The sequence below is a fragment of the Alligator sinensis genome, unplaced genomic scaffold (genome assembly GCF_000455745.1).
Source record: "Alligator sinensis unplaced genomic scaffold, ASM45574v1 scaffold264_1, whole genome shotgun sequence".
Lineage (NCBI taxonomy): Eukaryota > Metazoa > Chordata > Crocodylia > Alligatoridae > Alligator > Alligator sinensis.
In genome coordinates, this window is record NW_005841831.1 from 3,507,411 (window position 1) to 3,514,467 (window position 7,057).

Here is a 7,057-nt window from a genome sequence, read left to right on the forward strand (position 1 = left end):
TATGGATGTACAGGAGCTCCCCTCTCCATCCTGAGCTACTCTGTTCTCAATCACTGAGTGTCCTGAAGATGGACCAGGCTGGGGCCATACCCTCTGTAGAGTGTCACTAACTTCCCCAAGTTGGGCGCATCATTGTGTGGTGGCTCTTTCACAAGCAATGCCCCAGCTGATGTGTTCTCACTAGGGCCCACATTCTGTCATCGCTCAGCTGGGGCTATCTGGAGTCTGAGCTCCCATTGCCATGGCACTCTTCACCCCAAAGGTTCCCAAGGTACTTCATAACTGACCAAGTCCCTGCCCCATGTGGGAGTTGCTGGGGTAAAGAGCATGTGCTACTGGTCCCCTTCAGGTATCCTTGGAGAGGGTGCTGTGTCATGGCTTGGTAGCAGGAGTTGCAGGAGGGTGATTTGACACGAATCCAGGGCTGTAGCCCAGCTGTGCAGTGTCACTCTGTGAAGGAGATTGCTACCCTTAACAACCTGCTTTGCCCCCAGCTGACAGCAAATAGATACAGATTAACATTGCATTTAAGGAGGAGGAGGCTCAACTATGTCTACCCAGAAGTCATTAACGGGCACCCATTCCTGAAACTTGCTGCATAACAACACTGACCAAGAGCTTAAGGCCAGATGAGGCATAAGCCAACTCCAGGGCTTGCTTGGGCACTTGGGAGAGGAAGCTCATGACTTTGGCATGGCCCTAATCTCCATTGCTATTAATGAATGCTTCCCCACAGTGCACTGTAAAGCAGGATCTGTGTAACAGGCTGTCGTGACCATGTATCTCCACCATTTATCCCTCACCACCACCCTGCAGGAAGCAACAGCAAACCGCATCAGCCCATTAAAGATTTGGCTTATAGAGCAGCAGCTTTTCAAATATATAGCTGGGGCATTTGAGTGTTTCATTTTACACTGAAAGCAGAAAGGATTAATTGGAGGCAGCTTCTGAGCCAAGTCGTCAGCTCTTTGCAGCATGGCTGGTGCCTATTACCAATCTGTTGCCCCTCATCCTGCAGTGCAGAGAGATAACAACACGCTCAGCTCCTGTTGACTTCAGCAGAAACTGAGCGTGCTCAGCATCTTGCAGGATCAGTTCCAGCATCCCCATAACCCTTCTAGCTAGACAGGTAGCTAAACACAATCACTAATGCAGCAGATAACGTAACAGATTGGGGTAAGCTGCTCTCAGAGGTGTGATCACACCTCCTGGGGACTTTGCTGGGAGTCAGGCAGAGGAGTCCAAGGCAGAATGTGGCCCCTAATGCCCTGTCAGTGCATTTATGGCAGTGCCTCTCCCCAAAACTAAAAGAACCTTGTATTTCCCCATAAGCCATTAAAAATGATCCCCTAAAGCAGGGGTGACTGTCTGTGGTTTACAGCCTGGGGCTGTGTCCTAGTATTGGTGTTTCGGTCCATGTCTGTGGTTGCAGAACTGAAAGCTGTGATCTTGCCACATCTGAGGGAGCAAGGAGGGAGGCTTTGTGTTACTGACAGACTCTGAGGTGAGGATCTGCAGAGGTATGAGGGATTCAGGCCTGGAGAAATGAGGGAGGAGAGGGGTGTTTCAGCAGATGGACTCGAGGAGCCTGAGAAGTGGAGTACAAGCACTGTGGTTTATGGAGCAGTGGCCTGAGACAAACAGAGCAGGAATCCCATGGGGTGCTGCCAGTGGAGGCTGAGGTTCATTAGCAGAGCTGCCTGAGAAGCCTAGGAGTGTAACAGCAAAGGGTTTTGAAAGTTAGGGCTAGCATGGGTGGGGTCAGCTGTGTTGAGGGCACTGGCACAGCGAACACTGGAATGATGTCTGGCCCCAGCCAGACTCTCAACCCCTCAATATCACAACCATTGAAGCCACCTGCTGTTTTAATGAAACAACAGGATTGTGAAGGTGAGAAGCAGTGCAGTGGCTGCTGAAGCAGCTGTACAGGCAGTCTCTGACTTGGGAAATGCTGTCACCGCCACTGTAGCACATATGCATGATTAACCATTTGTGAGCTCTCAGCTGTGCCTATCTTCATACCACCAGCCAGGTACATGAAAAAGCCATGCCACTGCAATATAGATCAAGGGGCAGAAAAGGTTGTGAAGCCATACTGTAATCATCTATGGTCCTGTGTCTTTTTATCAGTTGTTCTGATATAGCTTCCATTAACAACAGCCAGAGTCATGAGTGCTTAGGGTCTGTGGGCCAGATCCAGATCCTGCATCTGTGATTGTCCCTGGAGTGTGTTCAAGGAGAAGCAGTTGCTAGTTGTTTTCTCATTTCCATCCCAAGCATCCAAAGTAAGGCTAAGGGCTGTCTGGCCCTGGATGACTCTAGTAAGACCTTATGTGAGCTACTGCATTCAGTTCTGGCATCTCAGTATGTGAGGAACCTTGGCAGAGAGATAGGCATTCCCCACTTGACTAATGAGCCCACACCTGGAAGACTGTGATTAGATCTTCTCTCTTCAGGAATAGATGCATTGCAGAGAGCTCTGGAAATGAACAACATAAAATGCCTGCAGGCCTGAGGCACAGACTGAAGAGAGACTGAAGGGACTGCATGTTGCTCAGCTGGACCCTGAGTAAGAGGGACCTGATGATGATGACAGTGTAGAAGGATGCCACTGACAGAGAGAGGAATTCTCTAACAGGGGTAATTATGGGAAATTAAGTGAAATTGAGCAAAAGAACATTTTTAGCTGGTTGCAACAGAGCTGTGCTCACATTCTAGTTAAGCCTGTCACCAACTTTTCAGGCCAATCCAGGTTGCAACCCTCCTTCCTTTCTTCTGCTGTGTCACTGATTTTCTTCAAGCAAATCTGTTCTGCAGGACATTTGGGATACAGGAAAGTTTCATCTGACCCATAGGACACAGCTGCTTACAAGGAGACTGGCAATCAAAGTGAGAAAGGGCATGCTAAACCAAAGCTAGGCCAAAGACAGAGCTGCAGCCTGGAACCAGAACCTGATCCAAGCCTAAGTAAATTAAGGGGGATTGGAGTTAGTGGGCAAGGTCTGATTCAGCACTAAGCTATGTGCCTACATGAGGAGGTCTGGATAGGGATGTGGAATTGGATCTAGCCCCCTGCAAGGATTTCTAGGGATGTCTGGAGCAGGGAAAAAGCAGTAGAAGCAATAGAAAAGCAGTAGTAGCAATAGAAAACAGCTTTGCAGCAAATGCATAACTAACCCTCCTCAAGGCCCATTCTATATGCATCTTCTGACTGTGGGACACCAACACTGTAATCTTCTAATCTAAGGTCCTGTCTTCTTATCAGTTGCTCATATATAGCTTCCATTAACACCAGCCAAAGTCATGAGTGTTTAGGGACTGTGGGCCAGATCCTCAGACGTGTTTAAGCACCTAACTCCTGCTGCCCTCAGTAAAGAGTTTGTTGCTCCAAAGCCTTTGAGGATCTCGGCCTCCATGTCTAAATGTACTTGCTCAGAAATATAAGCATCCACCATCTAGCTTTGTATACTAGGGCGGTGGCAGAATCAAGGACACATCGTAGGAGACCTGGAAATTCTCAGGCAAATTGAGCATGAGGGAAGAGGGGCAAAGTTATGTTGCTTGGAAGGGCTTAATTTAGTGGGTGGGGTGGCTTGCTTTTAAGAGATTTGTACCCACAGATCTCCCAGTACCCACAGTTCCCAGGTCCCTCCCCAGACACCCCCAGAGCCAAACCCCGTCAGATGCTGCAGCACCCTTCAAAATTCTCCCATTGCTTTGAATGGGGGTAGGTGCTCACTCATGTGGCCAGTGATTAAATGTTGGGCAGGGGGCAGAAGTGCTTCTGCTTTCCATGGCTTTATGTTTTACAAGTGCTCCTGGGAGTCAGCCCCGTGTGAGGCGGATGGAGTGTGAGAGACTGAAGGGTCCATAGGAGTTGGGCAGAGGCAAGCCGGGGAGGGAAGATGCACATGTCGCAGCCCCTGGCCCCTTAGGGAGGTAGAGACTGCTGGGAAGGCTCCTACAGGCAAGCAAGGGAGAAGAGATGCTCCTGAATCCTAAGGGCTGTGAAAGAGCATCAGGAGCACTGAGGGTCCTGGGCTAAAGGAAAAGGCATGATGGGATTGGAACAGCCAGGACAAAAGGACATTTTCCCTCCTTTCACCCAGAATCCCTTCCCCCAGCCTCAAAAAGGTGTCTGCAAAATGGAGGTCTTTAACTCTGTCCAAATACTCAGTTGTAGAGGTGGAGAAGTCTGCCCATGCAACAGAAGTCCCTGCCAAGAGAGGACAGGAGCAGGGCAGGGAGGGCTATGATAAACTTCACAGCAGGTATGATTGATGGAGGCAAACCCTGCTGCGTGCTGTGTGTGCATACTAGGATGTCACTCAGGTACCAGAGGCTGGGAGGAGGGCACAGCTGGCACAGAAAGAGCTGAGCAGTTGGATGTTGGCTGTTTTTCAGATGCTTGTTTAATGGGGAACATGAATGATTTAGCAGGGAATCTATTTTCCATTGTTTTACATGAATTATCCCTGGGGCTGGGGGAAGGATTTCAGGAGAGAAGTTTCTGGCAAACAGTCACGTACTAAGCACGCAAGCTCACAACCGCCCATCGGGTGCTGTTACTGACTGATGCAGGCACCTGCTACCCTCTGTTCTGGATGTATCCTGAGCAGTGTCTTGCTGCTGTGATCAGAGCTACCAGCAGGTGCAGGGAATGTACCTGCACTTCCCCGCTGCCTCAAGTCATAGCCCAGGCACACCAGGAAAGCGCTGAACTCTTCCACTCAGTTTAACCTTGTTGCTCTGGCTGCAGATTAAAGAAAACCCCCCCTCCTCCCTGCTGGAAAGCAGCTAGAGGAATCAAGATGTTGATCCTGGAGAGACTTGGCTTCTAATTAGCCAGATTCCCAGGGACCCAGCGTGAAACAGAACTGAGCGTCCAGCAGTTCAGGAGTTCAGGGTCCTAGATGCAACAGGGAGCTGTCTCGCCCATGGGGAAGGCTGAAGAAAATGGCAGCTCTACTGTTGCATTAAACATGAGGAGATTTAGCTCAGCCTGTCTCTTTCCCTATACATCCCCACTCCGTGGGAGGTGAGACTGCGCTTGCCTTTCTAGGAGACAGCGGGGGCTGGAGGCAACGTGAGGCTAAGCTGAGCACAAGCAGAGGGGGAAATGGGAACTGGAAGAGGAAGGTGCTCCTGAACCCCTTTGTAAAAGAATTACATAAGCATTGGAAATTGGCCCTCCCCACTGCTAGATTTGATAACGATTCCTGGGTTGGGTAATAAAAGCACAGTTTAATTAAGAATTGATCTGACAGCTCGGAGCTCTGCTGGAAGATGGTTGTCTTCCTGTACAGGCAAGTATGCTGAGAGAGAGACCATCTTCAAGGAACCTTTTCTGCCCAAAGGGAGTCAGACACCCCACAACTTTCAGGGATGCATCTCACAGCCCCAGAAGAGAGTGGTGGGAGAGAGATTTCCAGCTGCTTAGGGCAGACAAATGGATTGTTTTGAGTGAGATAAAGCACCCCACTGTATAGACAGAAAACTCCCCAGATCAACTCCCAGGGCAGAGTCAGGCTGGGCAGTCTACCATCATCCCATACCAGAGAGGGAAGACATCATCCAAGAAAATGTGAGATGTGAAGAATGTCTACATTTGATCCCTTGCTGGAGAGTAAGTGAAATGACCTCTCACCAAAGGCATCCTCACATCAAACCACACTAATACCAAACTCCAAATACAAAGAAATGCATATTGTAAATTGCTCCCCAACTACAGTGCCACCCTCAGCCCTCAGAGTGCATTAGGCTACCCCAAACATGTCCAGATTATCAGTTGCTTTTATACACGGTGTGATCAGTTCACTGCCTGGCTGTGATCAGTTTGCAGAGCCCCGAGTTCCCAACATATCAGTAGTTCTTAGGGGACTTCAAAGCAGTCAGTTTGGCTTGATCAGAAAAAGGCCATGTCTGGACACTATCCCTCACTCCCCAGCCACCAGTGAGTGATGCCAGGCCATTCAGGGGAGAGGTCATTCCATGTCAGAGTGAAAATGAGGCCCTATGCTCCAGGGAGAGGGAAGCATTCAGTCCCAAACATTTATTAACTGACATTGGTTTGACTGCATGGGTGCAACTGGCTGGTAAATTGTGCCCCAGGACTTCCTATTTCAGGGGTAGAAACATGTCATGTTCTAGAGACAGATGGAGCTGGTTCCCTGAGAGTGGGTGAGGCAGAGAGCAAGAGCATTCTCCAGCAAGACTACAAGAGAACTTGCTCCTTAGGCAGCGGGTGTGTGAGAGAGGGAGGGAGAGCCTGTGTGTGTGTGTGTGTGTGTGTGTGTGTGTGTGTGTGTGTGTGAGAGAGAGAGAGAGAGAGAGAGAGGGAGCATGACACAGATACACCAAAGACCTGTTCCCAAGTGAGCATGTATGAGAAGGACACAGACACACAGAGGGGACTTGCTCCTGGGGAAGTGTGAGAAAAACAGTGACACAGAAAGAACTTATTCCTTAGAAATCATGTGAGAGATACTGATAAACATCAAACAACCTGCTGGGACCACATTTGGGATTAGGAAGGGATTTTACCTCCAGATTGGTAAAGACTGTGGGGAGGGAGGTTGCTTTCTTCTGTAGTGGAGGTGCGGGGGCATGGCCCTGGCATCTCTTGAGCATATATTGACATTTCATAGAAGCAGAAGGTTGGCTGCCTTGCTTCCCCTGCTGTACCTGTGGCAGGGTAGGGTTGGTGGCAGTCTTATGCAGAATTTAGATTCTGGATTGTACAGGATGGTTTGGATGGGGGTGATCCTGCCTTGCACTAGATGACTGTCTGCAGGTCCCTTTCAGACCCGCTTCTCTATGAGTCTATGAACCAGCTCCAGGGGCAGGTGAGAGACACGGACAGGAGTTGTTTAGAGTGTGCGAGGCTGACACCCGCACAGCCAGCCCGCAAGGCTTGGGCAGGACAGGACAGGGCGCGCCTCGCTCCCTGCCTCCCTCGCCCCGGACCCGGACCCGCTCCTTCCCTCGGGGCAGGTGTCTCGCGCACACCCCTGCCCCTGGAGCATGTTCCCGGGCTGCGGGGTCCCCGCCTCCCCCC